Genomic DNA, 20021 nt, shown 5'->3' with positions numbered 1-20021 from the left:
TGCCACTTGTCCACTCTTTTGTCTCAACTTCCACGTGATTAAAATGGGACACATGCTCATATTAACCGGATTGGCCGATGGCACACCTCACAACGCCTGTCCTGTCTGCCTGTCTGGCTGTTAGAAGTCATTGAGTAGCCACATGGAAGTCAAGCATATTCGATTCTTTATGGCAAGTCACTCAAACACTGCTACTGCTGCTCTTTGTCAAGCACAGTAGATATCAGAATGAGTGAATATCTCCTTCCACATCAGCCTCCTGTCTCAGATTGGTTCTTCTGATGCACTTTAATTGTCTGTTGTAGCATAGTGTTAAACCCCCCCCCCCCCCATCTGTTTGAATAATAGTGATATAACTGACAGCATGGTGAGCTCCAGCCTGAATTTTTTTTGGGGTGTTGGCCATCACAAGCTGTGTAACCAGAGAGGCAACCAGCAGCATCCTGTGTGTGTGTGTGTGTGTGTGTGTGTAAGGAGGCGGTACTCCACCTCCCTGAGATGATACTCCTCCAGCTGACCTCAGTGGTTATTATCTGCAGTTTAATATAAGCTAATTTTTTTTTTTTTTTTTGCTTGCTCAGCCCTCAAATGTAACATGACGACGCCTGCTACAGGCAAAGAGATGGCCGTTGGCTTTGCGATCCAAAAAGGATTGTGAAAGAGTGCACGCGGGAACACAGATGTGATTTGTCAGGATTTCAAGTGTTTTTTTTTTGGATCTCCCAGTCATCTTATCCATTCAGCTTTTCTTCCCTTCCCTCCCCCCCCCTTGGCGTTTTTTTTTTTTTCCTGTTGACAGCGTACCAAGTATGGATAGGATATAATCAGCTGTGTCAGTTAGTGTCCTCAGTAAGACAGATGGAGAGGCTGAGAGAAATTTGAATTTGACTCATTGAATATTTTCGTTGAAAGATGTAAGAATGTTCACACCAAGAAAATGTTTTAAACAGCAGTTTAATCAGCAGGGCTCTGATTTCTATTTGAGTAATCAATCGATAATTTACACCTTTAAAAAAAAATCAGTCCGTAAAAATGCCCATCACAAGCAATTCATTTTTGGTTGATCAACAAATCAATGAATCGACTAATCGTTTCAGCACATTCCTCAGTAGTTTTTCAAGGGTTAGGGTTTGCATATGTCCTTTGGTTTGCATAAAAGCAAGACGTCGGGCAAGAATGATGTTTTTACCACACAGTGTTTGCAGTTCTCTATTTAAGTTGGGTATTTGTAAAGCTCAATATCACGCAGCCCTACAATTTCTTGAAAGCTTAAGGACATAAGAGAAGAAACCTTGGGAGAGGGAATTTTAAGATTACAGAAGATCAACGTAACGTTTGAACAGGTTGTAGAAAAAAACCAAAATACCAGAGTTGGATTCAAATTCATCAGCGGGATTTTAAAATGTGCAAAAACTAATGTAGTAAATCCACCGTCAGAAGTCCAATAGAATAAGTCAAGGAATGACTTAAGTAATGGAAAATGAAACTAAGACTCAAAGCGGCGGGGTAGTCCTTTCCTCCCTCATTAAACCTGTTTCAGTTCTTCTCTGCATCACCTTTTCTTCAGTGCCGTGACAAAACAAAGCGCACTGTGATCGGCTGAGTGTGGACACCGGCTGACGGGCCGTCATAATCCCCTGATGAGATTAATGTGTTGGCTGTCTGATGTCAGATTACACATGATTGGCTGTCCGATGTCAGATTACGGATTATTGTCCGCCAGATAGGACGTTAAACCGTTGATTGGCCGTTTGTGTTTTACGGATGACAGACTATCCAATGTCAGGCATTATACATTATTGTCACTCTGATTTCATATTTACGGACTACAAATGAGTCAGTAGGTGTTTGGCTCAAGTTAAACACGATTGATGGTCGAATAGCAGAGATTACAGTTGTTGGCCAAATACCATTAATGTGACTACTTAAGTAATCGGTTGTCTCATTGTGTGATTATGATGACTGTATTCAGTTAGATGACATTCAATAGCTAATTCCCCTACTGCTGCGACTCATTATTATTTTCGACTAATCTGCCAATTATTTACTCGGTTAATCTATTATTTGCTCCCATCCCCACATCCCGTTTTCCAGAGCCCAGGGCAATGTCTTCATATTGCTTGTTTTTTTTTATTGGACATAAAGATAAATCTAAAGGGTACGGTCCAGACCCTGTTCTATTGAACCAACAGTCCAAAACTCAACGATGTTTAATTCACTGTCAGTTAAGTTAGAGAACATCAGCCAATCCTCACATTTGAGAAGTTGGAACCAGTCATTTTTGCTTAGGAAAATGAATGAAACAATTACTCTATTATCAAAATTGTTGCTGGTTGACTCTCTGTTAATTAACTGATCCAGTGATTTCCCCCCCCCCCCCCTCTCAGTATTCCATATTTCTACTGTTGGTTAGAGGAAAGTGTGAAGAAGATGAACACAATTTTGTTTTCTTTTCTACTTTCCTAACCCACACCATCATCTTGTGACCCCTCAGATGCTGTATTTGTACACCAATGGACTGATCATTTAATTGACTAATTCCATCAATAGGTTTTTTGTTTTTGTTTACTGCATATTATAAATAAAAAGCATCTAGCGCTCAAGTTAGCGTCAGTATGTTCAATGTAGCTCGGAGCTTTTGCCCTGCGTTCCCTGGCTCTAACCCAGGTCTCGGAGACATTACAAAGCAAGTGAGGAACATCCTATTACCACGCTGGCTTCCTGCCCTCAGAGAGACACACACATAAAACAGGAAGCGCTTGTCTGAATTAAAGCTCTGTGTGTGTGTGTGTGTGTGTGTGTGTGTGTGTGTGTGTGTGTGTGTTGTGTGTGTGTGTGTGCGTGTGCGTTTGCTGCCAGGATGCTGCCATGCTGTGGTCGGGTCTGTCTGGTTGAGGTGAGCTGGAGGCCAGCAGAGCGGAGCAGCCAAGTCTGACTGAAGGACAAGAGACTGTCAGGCAGTCGTCTCTACTGGTTGGCCAAACTGAAAGACAGGGATAAGGGGATAAAAGATGGAAAGGTAGAAGAAGGAGGACAGGCTTTAAACGGCTGGCTAAACTCTTGATTTGACTTTGAAGTCAGCTGTTAAATGGAGAGGAGACTTTAGACCAATTGTGGAGACTCAGATTTGGAGCACTGAGCATCCCCCCCCCCCACACTCTTGCAGATCAAGGGGTCACAAGAGTTTGCTTTTCTTTTCTTTATGTATTGTGTGGATTTGGAAAAGGCTTATTACGGTGTTCCCTCAAGTGTGTCCTGTGGGAGGTGTTGTTGGAATATGGGGTACCGGGGTCATGTGCGAAACATTTGATACTTGGAGCAAGACGGTTGTTTGTATTCTTGGCATCAGGTGGCCATCAGACTCAGACAAGGGTACTGGATATCCCTACTCCTGTTTGTGATATTTATAGACCGTAGCCTACAGTACATTAAGGTCTGGAGTGATCCCAGTTCACTGACCGCAGGGTAGCATCTCTTTCGGCTTCCGAATTTTTGTTGTCTGTCTTTTTGTGGGATTATCGGCTCATACCTGGAGTGGGAAACATATTGACTATTAAAGATGCAATTGCAGTGGGTTTAGTTTGAAAGGTCTCGCAAACCAACCCTTTAAGTGTCAACGCCATTTGATTAATTGATGAGTCGATCGCTAGTTTTAAGTGATTTATCAAGCAAAAATGTCAAACCGTCTCTGGTTTCAGATTCTCAAATGTGAGAATTTGGTCAGTTTCATACAACTGCAAATACTTATGAGTCTTGGACAGACAAAACAAGCTATTTAACAATGTCGCCTTGAGCTCGGTAATTGGACTTTTTTCACTATTTTCTGTCATTGGAAATACTAAACAGTTAATCCATTAGTGCAATGTAGTTCATTCTTCAGTATTGGCCAGGATATACTCTTTGGCATTGGATCTGAAAGCTAAGAATTTTCTCAGTCGTATCAGATTTGGCTGTTCAGTACGAACATTCGACTATTTGTTCCTTTTTTCGTATAGTCTATAGACTGCCACATTTTTGAACAGGGTTCGGCGGGGCGTTCTGTGGCGCCGGCCAATGCGGAGCGAGTCTGGATTCATCTCCTCATTGGCTTGTGGAAAGTCTGATCAGAGGATTCCTGTTGTTTAGTGGGGCAGCAGTCCGGTTCTTAGCAGGTCACAGCGGGTGTGAATGAAGTCATGTTGAAGCTGAGGGCACTGGCCTGGACACGACAAGCTGTTATATCCAGTCCAGCCAAGCTTTCCAACACATTGTGTATGTGGAGGGGGAGGGTGGGGGGGGGGTGTTTTTGTAGGTGTGAGTGAGAGAACATGCCGTTTTCAGTCGTGGATGTGTGACAATGATAGTTAAAGCCCACGTTACTTTGTGTGTGTCGTGTGTGTGTGTGTGTGAGGGTGGGTGTCTTTCTTAATTAACAAAATTGCGCTAACACACATCACCAGGAGACGAGGAGGAAGATGAAGATGGAGAGGGAGGAAGGAGGTGTGAGAGAAGAATGGGGGAGAAGCAAGCCCATAAAGAGGAAGGGAGGGAGGGAGGAAAGAAGAAAGATATTTTCATATGGTGGGAGGTGGGACCGAGAGACAGAGTTTAGAGCTGAACACTTAATCAAAATATTATCCAAATTGCAATATGGCCAAGTGCAATATCCAAATCACAGGAGCTGGAATCTTTTGATAAAGGTAAAATGTGTCACACATATACCACTATAAATTAAGCACATCATCATCATTTATATATATATATATATATATAGTATGCTTTGTTTTGCATATTGTTCAGCCCTACTAGAGTTTACAGAAATAATAGGATGAGATGAAACTTTAATGATCCCAGTGGGGAAATTGGGGCTGCTGCAACAGGATACATCAAGAACGAATGGGCTTGTCAGTCGGAGCTGAGCAAAATGAGAATACACTGTATAAACAGGTCCAAGCATTTACAATAGGTGCAAAATGGCAGCAGATGCTAATGTACCTACTTGTCATCGGTCTTTTTCTCCGTACATTTCGTTTAAGCAAGTGTGTCTGTGTCCTTTTTAAAACAAACTGGATACATTTGGCAGCATAATGCATATTGGTGTTTGAAGCTGTTGGCTTATTCTGGTTAGCAGCAATAGTAGTATTAGCAGTAACATCACTCACACTCTTACTCCCAAGGAGCGACCAATATATAATTTTGTGTTGGCAAGTAATTGTAGCATACCCTATATACATTCTGAAATGTTTGAGAGGCATCCATTCTCAAGAATTTCATCAGAACTGGCTTTGGCAATATCACGGATGACATATGGACAAACAAAGGAAGGAAGGTGACAAATGAGGCAATTGGCTACCAAAAGGATGAAATGAATTCGAGATTGACCAATCCCTAACCCAAACCCTAACCCTTGACCAATCCATGGTCTTCTGAACCTAATTTCATTCATGGGGAACTAGTACTAACACACTCACCGACACAGAGCTGCTGCCCCCCCCCCCAGTCCTCCCTCTGGATGCCATCACGGCGATATCCACCCAGCCAGCTGTTTGGCAGGCGAGCTCTTCTTGGATTCAAACGCCATCGCACCTGTGTGCCTTACAGACCGATGCAGTGACCCTGGTTAAACCTCGTTTCCGTCGGTCTAAATGGGTCGACGCGTGTCATACGGCCCCCCTCCCTATCAGGGCTTATTGTTGGTGTGATACTGCTTTTCTTCGGTATCTGTAACTCTGACTCTTACTATATGTACCTGCAGGGTTGCACAGAGCGTCTGGTGGAAGCTCTGCGTAAGGGAGAGAGCGAAGTCTGGCCTATTGTTAGATATTTGACTTGTGGCAGATATCTGTTTCAATTTTGACTTTTGGTTCATTGTGTTTCCTCATACCTGTCATAAATATAGATTATTATCATTTATATATATATTTTTTTTATCTATTGTTGCAACATCAGTATTTATTCTAATTTCTTTCCAGGAAGTGAAAACTGAATCACCAGAAACCACCCCAGACGTCTCAGAGTCACGACTTGTTTAGATGCAGGGCTTTGGTCAGCTGCGTTCACTGTCTGCTGTCTTCCAGGAGTCAGTCTGTCTGTCAACTGTTTATTAGTCAGATACTTTATTAGCCAGCGGATAAAAATGCAGCCTTTAGGACATGTGGAAAATTGGAAGACGTCGGGAACTTTCCCTAGATCTCCAACCCAGTCATTACACTAAACCTCTGCCGGATGGCTGGCTGCTGTCAATCTAAGGCCTGCTTGTGTAACACGCTCACACACAGTAGTACACACTTTATACAGATGTCATTCCCTTCTGTTTATTAACTGCGACACCCCGCTGTTTTAAAGGTTTTTAAAATGAATAGTGCATAGGGTTGGGCAGTGTCATAATGTTATGTTGCAAGTCAATGAGCAGAACTTCTATTGGCATATATTGGGTTTTTATTATTTTTTTGCATCAATGACGAGCCTGAAGTATTTAATTCACTGGGTTAGCCAAAAAGAGGAATTCCTGTCTTAAGGGCTCTTAAGCGTTCTCCTTCATGCCATTTAATGTTTAACAAACGTTGTTAGATATGGCTTTAGAGCTGAGATTAGTTCATCAAGTGATTAGTCCACTGACGGTAAATTCAGTCATCGCAACTATTTTGATAATCATTGATTAAGCCTTTTTTTTTTTTTTTTTTTAAATTGCAGCTTTTCACTTGTGAATCTTTGCTGCTTTTTCTTTGTCGTACATGACAGTAAATTTATTATCTTAGGCTTTAGGAAACTGTGATTTTTCACATTCTAGATGAATCAACAATGAAAAGACTCATTGGTTGCAGCCCTATATGACTTTGCATAGAACGGCTATGCATTACCCCCCCCTACTGTAATATCATTTTGCTCACTGGGCTAATCTCCGTAGACTAAAACAGCAGTGAGACTAATGTTTTTGTCATGGCCGGGGACCCTGTGGTAAACCTGCAACACCTTTTTCGAGTTGGTGACGTAGAGGCGAGATGTCCTCCAGCTGATGTCCTTTGGTTGCTGTATACTAAACATCACGTATCAGCCGCCTGCTAAACCTGCTCACCTTACTAGACACAGGGATAACACAACACTCACGTGTCCATTGTGCAGCACAATGTCCTCTGATTGTTGGTTCAGTTCCACGTTGAGCGATCTGCTTCTCTGTCTCTATAGTACCATTACTTCCCTTGGCTACCAATGTCAGAGCATGGAGAATGAATCAAGCACCTTTTTGTTCCCCCCGTGTGTGTGTGTGTGTGTGTGTGTGTGTGTGTGTGTGTGTGTGTGTGTGTGTGTGTGTGTGTGTGTGTGTGTGTGTGTGTAACTGAGTAACAACATGCGGGTGTGTGTTTGCCATGTGACAATAGACCTTTAGCTCCTCTTATCCCATTATGGAGATAATTGCACCTCTCCATCCTTACGCCAACACTCTTCATCTCCTCTTCGTCCTCCCCCTCAACAAACGCTGACTTTTTGTTTTTGCTTGAGTTAAACTGGATGTAATAGTGGTGAGAGTGAACCCTTAAAACTAGGATCATAGAAAAGTATTACTGAAACCTCATGGTTAAGCTCGCCCTCCGCATCCATTCTTTAATTTGAGACATTTTGTCGTGAGCTAATTGGGCCTAAATGCTGAAATACAAGGTCTCGTAATTCTTCTGTCCCCAGCAGTTAAGAGAGTGGCGACGTTTTCCCCTTTTAATTCAGGGGGTGAAAGTTAATTATTGACTTTGGAAATCGTAGTTTTAACAAAATAGTCTACACTCAAGGTCCACTTGCTGGCTTTTTCTTGAGCTTCTTGTAGTCTTCATCAGCAGTTTAGAGCTGCAACTAACAATGACTTTAATTATTAAATAATCTGTCCATTTGTTTGGTTATTCGTTCAATCTATAAAAAAAAAGCATTAAATTGTGAAAAACGCTCAACACAATTTTCGTGAGACCCATGCTCTTATTTTTGTTGACCCAAAGACCAAAACCGAACGACGTTCAGTTTACAGTGATATCATTAAGGGAGAAGCAGAAAATCCTCATATTTTAGATGCCAGAACCAGCTCATGTGTGGCAATTTTTCCTTAGAAATGATGAAGCGATTATCAAAATGATTGGTGATAAATGTCGATGTCTATTCACGAAGCAATCCGTCGTCTAATAGTTTTAGCATTAGCTCAGTTTGACCCTAAATTCACTTCAAAAATGTATGAATGAAAACTAGACCGCTTGGAAGTCTCCGGTGGCTCCAGCTGCATATCAACTCCACATGGGATTGTGGCCTCAAGGTTACTACGGACTTCCAGGAACCATCTTCAGGGTTCTTGTAGGCTCCCCCACCCCCTTGTGCTGATGTAGCAGCAGGCATTGTTTACAAGCGATACAAAAGCAATTTTTATGACGCTGCCTTATCGGCCAGTAGAATCTATTTGTGGTGCATTTTTCTGCTGTTGTATCCGATAAGTGCGTGTATGGGAAACACTGGCTTTTGGCAGGCAGGAATTTACCGGAATGCACATACCATAAATACGCACACCATGTGCAAAAGTGTGTATATACATGGGCTGAGTGTAACTAGGACAGCCCCACCCCCCTCTCCTTTCTCCTCTGCCCCTCCCTGTCCGACATACAGCCCGTTTGCATACGAGGAAACAATGTTAATTCTAGCAACAGAGGAGCTTTTCCCAGGCTGTTTGTTTGGCCAATGAAGTTTCAGATCCCAATAAAACTGCTCTGTGCTGCCTTCAGCTCTGTGCCGCTCATTTGCGCACACACACACACACACACACACACACACTCACTAGCTGCTCAGCATGGAGGGTTTCTGGTTACCTAGGCAACCTGTCCATGAAGTCCACAGTGTACCCCCCTGGTTTCCGTGGGTACCCCAGACCATAATATGTCAGGTAGTCAGATTGCAGAATAAGGGTTGTTAACACACTGAGCAGCAGGCGGACTCTGAGCTGGTTTATTATCTCTCTTGTTTACCAGAAACTAGGAAAGTTTTGTGTCTTTTTTTTTGTAAATGAAAGACATGGAAGTGTAAATGATTTCTTATTTTATTTTCAGAGTCCTTTTTCTGACCTTTCTTGACAGCTTGTCAGTTTGCCTCCAATGCCAACTATAAATGGCAGACTTGGACAACAGTAGTCTCAAACGGGGGTTCAGATTTCTACAGCCATTTGTGAACTAATTTAAACCCACTTTGTGACCCATTATTGTCTCCCAAAGCAGCCTTTAACAAACACTACTTTGTGTTTTACTAGTCTAGACCTGCCATTGTTCATTTAAACCCCCTTAATGTTTGCAAATTGTCACTCACGAGTACGCAACAGAAACAGTGCAACACATTATGGGCCCATGCTCCGTGGCTGAAGACGCGCTGAAGCGCTGTTGAAGCAGCAGTAACTGATGTTAATGCTGGGTAAGGTAGTGGCACCAGCTAGAAATAATACGAGCAGCCATAGTAGCATTAGAGGCCAGGATAGTTGCTGTAAGCAGGGTTTGCACCATTGCAACAATGACCCTCTTTGTACCAGACTGAAGTTATCTCATCGACTGTTGTGTGGATCGTCGTGAAATTTGTCTCCAAAGGATGAATCCCAGTGACTTTGGTGACTTTTCCTCTGGCGTCACCATGAGATTGACATTTTATGGTTTTGAGTTACATTGTCTTGACAACTATGAGATGGCTCGCCTTGACATTGAATAGATATCCGTGGTGCCCAGGGGATGAATTGCCATCACTTGGGTGATCCCCTGACTTTTCATCTGGCGTCATCATCAGGTCAACATTTGAATGTGTATTTTGGATTATGACCAAACACTAATGACATTACCATCAGCCTCGGCCGTACTCGTGCAGATTATAAATGTTAGCATGCTAACACACTAAACTAAGATGGTGAACATGTTGAACATTATACCTGCTAAGCATCAGCATATTAACACTCTCATTGTAAGCATGTCACCATGCTGCCAATTTAATATATTGATGTCTGATATCATTTTCATATTGTTTTGTTGCTGTCAGTGGGTGTTCAGTTTCCACAGTATTGTTCATTGTCCTCTTTGGAGGGATCAGTGACCCCCCTAGAAGAGTACTAAATTGGCCATTTAACCGAGTCCCAGACAGTCCTGGCTCAAACGCTGTGTAAAACTACAGCGGTTGAGCTGATGACAGCAGCAGTAGTAGTTGTACACCCAAGTTCTGGCCTCCTATAATGTATTAGTCATACGATATGCAGTTCATGGTTAGACCCCTTTTGATACACATTCACAGAGAAGTACACTGTGCTGGCCAGTGGTGTGTGTTCTCCGCTCTTAAACACGCAGACAACAGGAAAAACATGCACATGGACTGTGCAGAGGTTCTCTGTCAGCATGTCACATGATAAGGGCGGTCATGCTCAGTCGCTCCCTGCAGGAAGTAAAAGGGCATTTCTCTGAAACGACATGCTCATTTATACCGTGGCAAGACTAAACTGTGGGGACGTTTCCACTGGATGCGGGCAGTTTTTGACTTAATGCAAGCTATTTAAAGGGAATTTCCGCTGGACATAAGGGAAAAGAGACATAATAGAGATAAAGGGCACTCTTGAGGGATTTTTCCACTTAACACAAAGATTTAAAACGAGATCTGTAGGGCATATAATCATTTTTTGAACTGCCATCTGTTGAAAACTTACTGTATCTGAGAGTCTATTAACTATTAACTAGCCGGTTAGCTTAGCTTAGCATAAAGCCTGGCTCTGTCCAAAGGTGGCAAAATCCACCTTCCAGCGCCTCTAAAGCTCACTAATGAACATGTTATATCTAGTTTGTTTCATTTTAACTTCATTTTTTACACTTCAGTTTTGTACGTAGCTGTGTCCCCCTGTTTTCAACCTGTGCTAAGCTAAGCTAACCGGCTGCTGGCTGTAGCTAGGCAGATATGAGAGTGGTATTCATTTTCTCATCCAACTCTCGGCAAGAAAGCGAATAAGTGTATTTCCCAAAATGTCAAACTGTTCCTTTTAACCTTCATATCTCGGCATGATCTGTCTGAAGTACACTCGGTCACTTTCCACATGAAAGATGAAAATGTGCTCATTTACATGTCGTCGTTTTACCAAACACTTGCTGGCGCTAGTCACAAGTTAAGCGGTCAGAATCGAGGCAAGTAAATAGATCCTTTGAGGATTTTTCATTGTCAGTGTTAAATGGACCAAAACCGATGTGATGCGTTCATTACCTAAAAATAGTGCCAGCTGTCAGCACCCAAACCAAGTGTCATAGCCTACAGTCAACCGCATTAACCAGCATGAACACTGTGAGGAGAAGGTGTCAGGGTCAACACACACACACACACACACACACACACACACACTCTCTCACACAGCTGGGATCCTCATGCCAAACCCCCGGCTGTGATTAGGGTACTTGAGTCAGCGGTAAGATAAATCAGAGATCCTGTGGCTTCTTTCTGAGTTGAATGAGATGTTAGTGTGTGTGTGTGTGTGTGTGTGTGTGTGTGTGTGTACACACAGGCATGCACATATGGTCTGATGACACAGCTCAGTGGATTGTTGAACAGATACAGTAATCATCACATCCTGTTCTTTCATATTGGACGCACACACACAGGAAGCGCTGTGGTCAATAGTGTGGACCACCACGGAAACTGATTGTGCCGAAATTAGCCATCCTGTGTGTGTCTTTGTGTAGCCGCCCAGCCTAGTCATTGCGCATGAATATTGGTACTTTATATTGTATTGTGCCTAAGTTAAGAATTGTATTATTGAGACAGTGTTAGTATGAAGACTGCCCTTTACCTTATAAGTGTGTATGTAACATGGATTAGTTTTGGCAGCAGCTACATACACTCACTAATAATAATCTTTGTTAAAAGATTATTGAGCAAAAAGATCCCTAAGAATTCGGTCCAAAAGAACCACCATGTTCACCATTTATATGTTGTTTATGTTCCGAACTCAAAAGATTTGCACTTCTCTACCATAAACAACCCAGTATGATGATTCAACCTGAGAGGACGCGCAGCTCTCAGATTTCACCGACTTGCAAATCAAGGTTGGAGGACGAGGACGACTGGCTGGATAACTTTGTTGGCTTTTGGTCTTTGGACAGAGGCAGACATTTGCATTTCAACTGTTGGACTTCTTTACTAGAAAGAGACGGAGAGACATAGTGGGCCGACCAAAGCAATTGAAGTTGACCAACAACATGTTTGCAACATAACAGACCAGTCAGCCAAGTGAGCTCAGGGCCAGTGTGCGGCGCTTTTTCAAAGCAGAGAAATCGACAGCATTACTTCTCGTCTCCTCCGACGAAACCAATGTGATTTGACGCCAACATCTCCCCCTGACCTCATCATTTCAGCTACTTTTCAGCTGACATGAGTCATGGAGCAAGCATGTGTTGGTAAAATGATTAAGTGTTGAAAATGGGCTGTGTCTTGTGCTTGCTAGGGCATGATTATATCTGGATTAGATTGATATCCATCTCGATATCCAATCATCTGTCTCTCTCTCTCTCTCTCTCTCTCTCTCCCTCTCTCTCTGTCGCTCTCTCGCCTAACCAGTCTGTCAGGTTGTGTATGTGAAGCAGCAGGAGAGCAAGACAATAGAGGGGATCGGGTTGCAATGAAACCTGACGAGCTAGCCACAGACAGGAGTGCCCAGGCGTGTGTATCCACACACACACACACACACACACACACACACACACACGTAGTAAATATAGCGGGAATGGCCTGGAGTCGAACCCCGGTTTTTGGGAATGGGTGTCGGTGGACGGAGTATTGCTTCAGTGATGCACCAATTATTTCTGCTGTCTGTATTTAACATGCTTTTCATGCAGGAAATGTCTGCTCCTCTCAATGAATGTCATTGGAGCAAACGTGACGAGGCGATCCTTGTGGGTCGCTCCGTGCAAAGCTACATGTGATGCTTGATCTTGTGGAGTTTCGTGCTGGTGCACATTTACGTGGATTCCTTTGCTTATGACGCATAACAACACACTAGACCAATAGACAGAGAGAGTTTTAATGTGTAAAATCTTCATGATACTTGTTGCATCCAAGCCAAGGCTTTTGTGTTTCCAGGCCAGCCGTTGTCCTCCAGCTGTTACAAGACACACAACCCACTTCAGAGCTTCCTCAGTTGCCAACGTTTGTGTTGTCCTTGGCACACCAGGCTGCCTGATTTGTCAGGTTTTGCGCCCATGGCCTACTGTGTGTCCCGTCCTTTAGAGACTTAAATTATGTGTCGTCACAGTGCTCTACAGTACTTACTTGTTGGCGTTTTTTTTTTTTTTTTGCTGTTGTATTTTTGGGAATGTCACATCGCTCCGTGTGTGTGTGTGTGTGTGTGTGAATTGTGAAGTTGAACCCAGTAGCCAGCAACATGTCCACTCGTTTCATGTAAGTGAAATAATATAATTCGTCATAAAAGTCCATGACGTGCTAGAAATCCAAGCAAAATTACCTGATTTTCCCCGCTAATGTCACACACAAATGATGTCAAAAGCTGATCTAAGGGTAAAGCAGACAAGGTGGATTTTAGTTGAAGCACAATAACGTTGTCTTTCCACATTGTGAAGCACATTGGCCTAAATATGCAGAATTGTTTAATGGTTGTGTTTGTATGAAAGAAAAACCGATAGAGAGACGGGGTGTACGCATGGCTGGCTGCAGCAACAGAGTGTTTATTGTGGTTTAGGAGGTCAGATGATGGAGTCAGTGTCATCCATGTTTATTGTCAACACATGACACACACACATGCACTGTGCGTCTCTCTCATTTCTCCCCCTTCTCTTGTCGCCAGCCAGGTGTCATTCTTTCCACAGTCAGCAACATACTTGCAATGCGTTGACTACCTTCTGACTGGCGTGACTGTCACTGACTTTATAGCTGTGTTGTAGAGGCCAGCAACTTCTTTGAAATGACATTTCGGTCTTTTGTCCTCCTGTACCTGCATACATAACGTTTTCTCCACAGAACTGTCGAAAACGCGTTCAGTTTTGTTCTGTAAATATCAGTATATGAGCGTAGCTCGCTGGCCGACTCTTGCAGAGATAATAGCCCCACTGTAGTGGTTATTTAGTGGAACGGAGTCCACTGCTGCAGGGTTGGATTAATGGTTGACCAACTCATCTTCGGACTCGGACACAGACACCTCGTGACGGGTCTAGTCTGTGTTCATTCAAAGATGGCCCTCGAGCTTGAGGAAAACAATCAGCCAGCCAGTTGAAACTCGCCTTCAAACAGACATGTATCGAATCTTAGTTTGACTAACAATTATTCTATATTCTTGATTAATTGTTTGGTCTTTCAAAGGTCAAAAAATAGTGAAAATGTCCGTCACAATTTCCGAGGTAATGTCCTCAAGTTGCTTGTTCCTAAGGATATTCCATTTGCAATGATATAAAGTCAGAAAAAAAACAGCAAATCCTCAAGTTTAAGAAGCTGAAACTAGAGAACGTTTAGCATTTTTGCTTGATAAAATTGTTTCTGATTAATCTTCTTTCGATCATTTAATTAACCGACTAATCGTTTCAGCTCTAGACCAGAGTGGCATACATTTTTTACTTCTAAAAATACAGACCAGAAGATGGACATCCTACTCTGTTGCTAGCATGTTTGCCATCTCTGTTTCAGCCCAGTTGCAAAAGGGAAAACATGCTGTGGACCATCGTTGACATCTGTTACAGCTTTCCAGTTGCCGGTCAGTTTCAGTGTTGAAATGTCTTGTGTTCAAGGCATTTATTTGTAGTCGCGATGTTTTTGTCCTTCTGGGTTTTAGGAAAGAGTCTGTCTTTTTTGATGAGCTGCTAAGTCACCTCCCGGGTGAAAGGACGAAGAGTTTGACCGGTCCACCCATGTTTAGAAACTAAAAGTGCACATTCCACCGCGAGTGTCAGGAGAGATTACAATAATAAAAGGATTTCAGTCGTGCAGTTTGACTTTGTGCTGGTGCAAAGTATCTGAGAGTGTGATCTGAAACGGATGAATAGGTTTCCACTGTATCTACTGCGCGGCTGGTAGCGAGGTGTAAATCAGTGCACTCTGTTTGATATAATCATCCAACTCAACAGTAAACAATACACAGACTGGGAAACTAAAGCTGCAGCAGTCACATAAGAGGAAGCAACACTCACTTATTCCCCTCAGCTGAACCGTTTCAACTGACGTAAACACGCGTATCGCCTGATTTGACAATAACTGACCAACTTTAGTCCATTGCTGTGCTCTGGGACGCACACATAACCAAAGAAGTATGATTACGTTTTAATGATCAATGTGAATGGAGCCAAACATGGAGTCATAGAGTGACTGTCTGCAGGGAATGAAGCAGCTCACTGACTCAGAGCTGACTGCGAGCCCCGAGACTCGCTCTCCGATTCATTTTAATCCCCTAAAATGATCTGTAATTTGGACAACTATGAATCACATATTTCCTCTGAGGTTTGTGTGTGTATATAGCTAGCTTGGTCCACAGACATGCAGTCGTTTCTATTTCTGCAGGGTACAGGAAACACCAAAACAAAACATGAATATAGCTCCTGCAAGGCAGAACAAATAGAGTAATCGAGGTGTGTGTTTACAGGGCGTAAAGTAGTTTAAACAGCTAGTTCAGAGCTGATCTTAACACTGAAGCAATTCAATTACCAACGCTGCTGCAAAAGTGGTTCATGTCAGGTTGGGTGCCACATTTAACAGGTATTAAATAGGCAACATAAGACGTTTAACAGAGCTACAAAGAAATGTGTATATGTGAGTCTGGATTGCAAGTGCAACACAGCAGAGCAACTGATTATGTTAAACAGAGAAAACTGCACTGACTTTCACACGTTGTTCAGCTGCACGTTTTCCAGTGCGATGCCTGTTGTCAGCTTTGTGAAACGGTTATACATTTTTGAACTAGCCACATGACATCTAGGGTGACAGTCACTGACCGTAGCTTAGCTCAGGTTACTTTAGGTTAGGTTTTCTACTTCAGGTTAGAAGTAGGTCTAAAGCTCGATTTGTGCATTTTAACTGCTGTTTTAATGGTTTGACACCAGGGAACTGCAGCAAAGGAAGGTGAAGAGCTGCCAGTACTTATACACGTTGAGCCTTCGTCAACACACAGAATTAGGCTAATGGGATAGGAGGGCTCTCTATTGAAAGCTCTCCGGGGAATCGGTGATCAAAATGCAGTAATATTAAGGCTGAAACCTTCAACAGAGCGCTTGTAAACCTGTTCAAGAAGCTGACTGGCTGGCTGGCTGGGGGGGGGGGGGGTTTGCTCCTGTCTGTTTTGCCCATAGATGGCAATTGGAGACTTTTCAACACAACAACCATTTAGCTACAAATTTATTTAAATCCAGATGCTTTCAGCAAGGAAAACACAAAGCATGTGTGTATATCCTCCTCTGGATTTATTGGGCCATTGTGGGCAACGTTGCAAATCAGTGAGCAGTGCTTTGATTTGTCATGTATTTGAATTGCTGGACAAGCCAAAAACCCAATTTCTTAACTGGTTTCCCAGAAATTGAGTTATTTTTGTCATTGTAATGCTTTAAGATTGTTGTTTAGCAAAGGAATTTGAGTGCTGATATGCAGACTTAGACCTAAATAGTGTTTATCTCACACACACACACACACAGATGCAGGCCTGTTCTCCTGTCCAATTTTCTTCCTACTTTCCTCCTTGTTTTTCTTACCTCCCCTCTCAAAATCCCTCTCCGAATACCACTCGTCTCCTTCCTCACACTCCCTCTTCAACCTCCAACACACACACACACGCACACACACACACACACACAAATCCTCTCCCCCATCACATTCTTGGAAAATACCTTCTTTTTCTGGTTGTTTTCGAGGAAGATGAACACAGATAGACCCAGTAAACACGCACACACACACACACACACACACACACACATTGCAGACGGAGCCTGGGGGTCTTCATAGTGATGCCAGTGTTTCAGACAAGTTGACATTTCCCACCCAGTCTCTGCCATGTGTGGGTGATACTGTGTGTGTGTGTGTGTGTGTGTGTGTGTGTGTGTGTGTGTGTGTGTGTGTGTGTGTGTGCGCACTCTGCTCTGGAATGCCACTGTGTGTAATTAGTCTTTTGTCCTAGCAGCATTTTCTATGCTAATTAACCTCCCCTCTCCCGTGGAATGCACACAGGCCGTCTGGCTCCCTGATTGGCTCGGGAGGGGCTGTCTAGCCATCCGATTGGTTATCGGGGTGCACAGAAGACCATTTCTAGTCTTTAGCTCCCCTCGTCTGGAAGCTAAATGACTAATTTATTTTCTCACCCTGAGATTGAAGCTCATTACAACAGGGCAGCGGCGTGTTGGTGAGAAACGCAACAGAAGTAGACCTGCGACCCGTTTTTGGGTTTGTGGGGGTTCCGAGATGGAAACAAATGTTGTTGTCCACCGGTCACAGTGCCATGCCGACAGAAACATCTTATGTGATTTATAATACAACAAATGTAGCATGTCATGTCATCATTTCAATAATGAAATGTATTTTCATGTTTTATTTTGTTGGGACATTTGTTGTGCAGACCAAAAATATATCAGTGTATACTGTAACTATTGCTGCGTCTGTTCAGTGCAACTACTCAAACGTGCTGTGACGGAGAGTCCGGTGTTATTGTTTTGTTTGTTATTGTTCCTGTGATGATGTGACGATTATGTGACAGGATGTTGTGTTGCTGCTGCTGATAACATGGCCATTGGTGCGCCTCTCTGTTGCCGTCAGATCTGCTGATATGAGGTCTGGTATTTTTACGTCGGTATTTGTTAATATCGCACTGTGTTTTTTTCCCCCTCATAATTCAGAAAAAATGGTGAAAAATGGTGCTGAACTTGTAGTGTGGCTATATTCAGCGTTTTAATATTTGTCATTTATTTTGTACATAACAAGTTTGTTAGTGGCAAGAGTTTCCTTTTATTAGCTCATATTTATCTATGCACTCTGGTCAATAAACAACCAAGTGATTAACTAAGTAGATGTATTTTACTCACATTGTAGTGTATTTTTTATTCATGAATGTAGATTGTTTGGTTATTGGCAACCTTTTTTTTTTTTATGAATTGCAAACACTAGAACCACAAACATATAAAGCACTAGGCTTATTTGATTATGCTGAAATTTAGGCTACATGATTGAGCCGGATTGAGCAAGTTTTAATAACCTGTGTATAACCTCTGTTGTACACTTGCCTCACTAACCTAGCAATGAGATGGGAATATATTGGGCAGCTATTCTATCATTAGCAGATTAGCAGCCACTGGCCTCTTGATGTTCTACCAGAGTGGAAGGCCTGAATGCAAGACAAAATAAGATACTAGATCAGTTATAGAGCAGGTGCTGCGGCAGCGCTGGTGACTGGGTGCAGGCTCACAGATGCAGTCAGCTCTCCTTAAACCATCCTCATTATTTTCAGCCTCCCACCACTTCTCCTGTGAGCTGAGAGACCCAGAGCCCAAAGATGTTGTCATTTCCCCAGTGAGCCGGTCTGCGCTAGGCTTGCCACAAACTACAGGATGAGCTCATACTCTTATTACTTATTCATAGACACCGTCACACAGGCTGACGCAACCACAGACAGACACACTGGCTAAAAGGAGGTGGACGGGCTTGTAGGCATTTTCCAGAGGCAACCAGACAGGCAGGATGCAGATGATGATGGCAGAAAAAGCACACAAAAAAACACCAACCTGAAATGTTTGTGTGTAAAATCCTGCAGAGCAGCTTGTTATCTTTGTTGCTGTTTTACATCTTGGCTGCATCTTTTCGAGCTAAGCCTTTGTGTGCAAAGTATGCTCAGCTAGACACGTGGCACTTGTTTGCACCACTGAGATCTTTTTCAGCTTCTTTCTCGCCGAAGAAAACCGGACAGCAGGCCTCGCGGAGACCAGTGGATGCCGTTTACTCTGCCAGTCCCTGTTTCACCCCGCCACTGGTTTTGTTTTTAACATGCTGGGGTCCTTTTTGTTCGTGTCAGTGGTTTCATTTAGCCAGCCTTTTCTTTCAACCGACGGCTGCAGGCGTTCTCTTGTTTTGTGCTTTTGAGTCAAACGTTCCCCTGCAGATCTCAGTGGAAATCTGACCCCGAGTTACAGGCTTCAATGAATCACTTATGGTGGACCTCGATGTGCTGTGGTTTCACAGGAAAACATTAGGCCAATGAACTGAATTGCAAATTAGTTCATTTATTCATTCGGCCTGACATTGTGCTCATGATAGCCAATTTCTTGTTGGAAGGTATTTTGTTTAGTTTTGCCCTAACCAATCAGACCAATCAGAGTGATGCATCTGTCCTGCTGATAGTGTTTTTTTTTTTTTTTTTAAGTTGACCTGTAAGCTAACTTTAAGTTTTTCCACATTGATCAGAATATGTTGAAATATGTTGACTTAAGAGGTGCCAATTCTGTGCCTGGACTTCCAACATTTAGCTACAGCTGCATCGATCTCATTCACCTTTGTTGCCATTCTTCTCTACTAAATTCTGATTGTCTCTCTGAGGAAAATATGAGAATTATGTCATTCAATTGCAAAAAATGGCACTAATAAATGAGCGAATGCAAACTGGGCCATTCTTAATATTCAACCCTGAGCTGAGGGCGCGAGAGCATGACCGATGTATTGGCCAGGCTGATATAGGGACCCAAATCAAGATGGTTTGTTTACTTCCAAATGTCGTCATCAGTTTTGGCTTTCACAATCCAGTATCTGCCGGGCTATATTTAGCTCATTTCTGACGCTGGAGTATGATAAAGTATCCTGTGATATGAATATCATACAACAATACCAGTTACAGAAACAAAGCGACTGTACCAAGACACCAAGACTTGAACTGTGTTGTTTGTGGGGATTCAGTGTCTTGCTCAAGGACACTTGAGCAGGCTAAATGCTACACCGGGGACCGAGGATCAAGGATTTGGCCCTGCTTAAACACACTTTCTAGACAGAATTGCTCATCTACTCACCCCTACTAGCAGGTTGTGCTCTCTGTCACAATAAAGTGACTAAAGGCA

The 20021-nt window shown here is 42.9% G+C and overlaps 1 protein-coding gene across 2 annotated transcripts in view; it reads left to right on the top strand.

Moving 5' to 3' along the window:
- The window catches only part of fnbp1l (formin binding protein 1-like), a 38098-nt gene that overhangs the window by 652 nt on the left and 17425 nt on the right, over positions 1 to 20021 (top strand). The window lies entirely within an intron of this gene.

The sequence above is a fragment of the Enoplosus armatus genome, chromosome 7, assembly GCF_043641665.1.
Source record: "Enoplosus armatus isolate fEnoArm2 chromosome 7, fEnoArm2.hap1, whole genome shotgun sequence".
NCBI classification, from domain to species: Eukaryota; Metazoa; Chordata; class Actinopteri; order Centrarchiformes; family Enoplosidae; genus Enoplosus; species Enoplosus armatus.
This window is presented reverse-complemented; position numbering and strand designations above follow the sequence as displayed.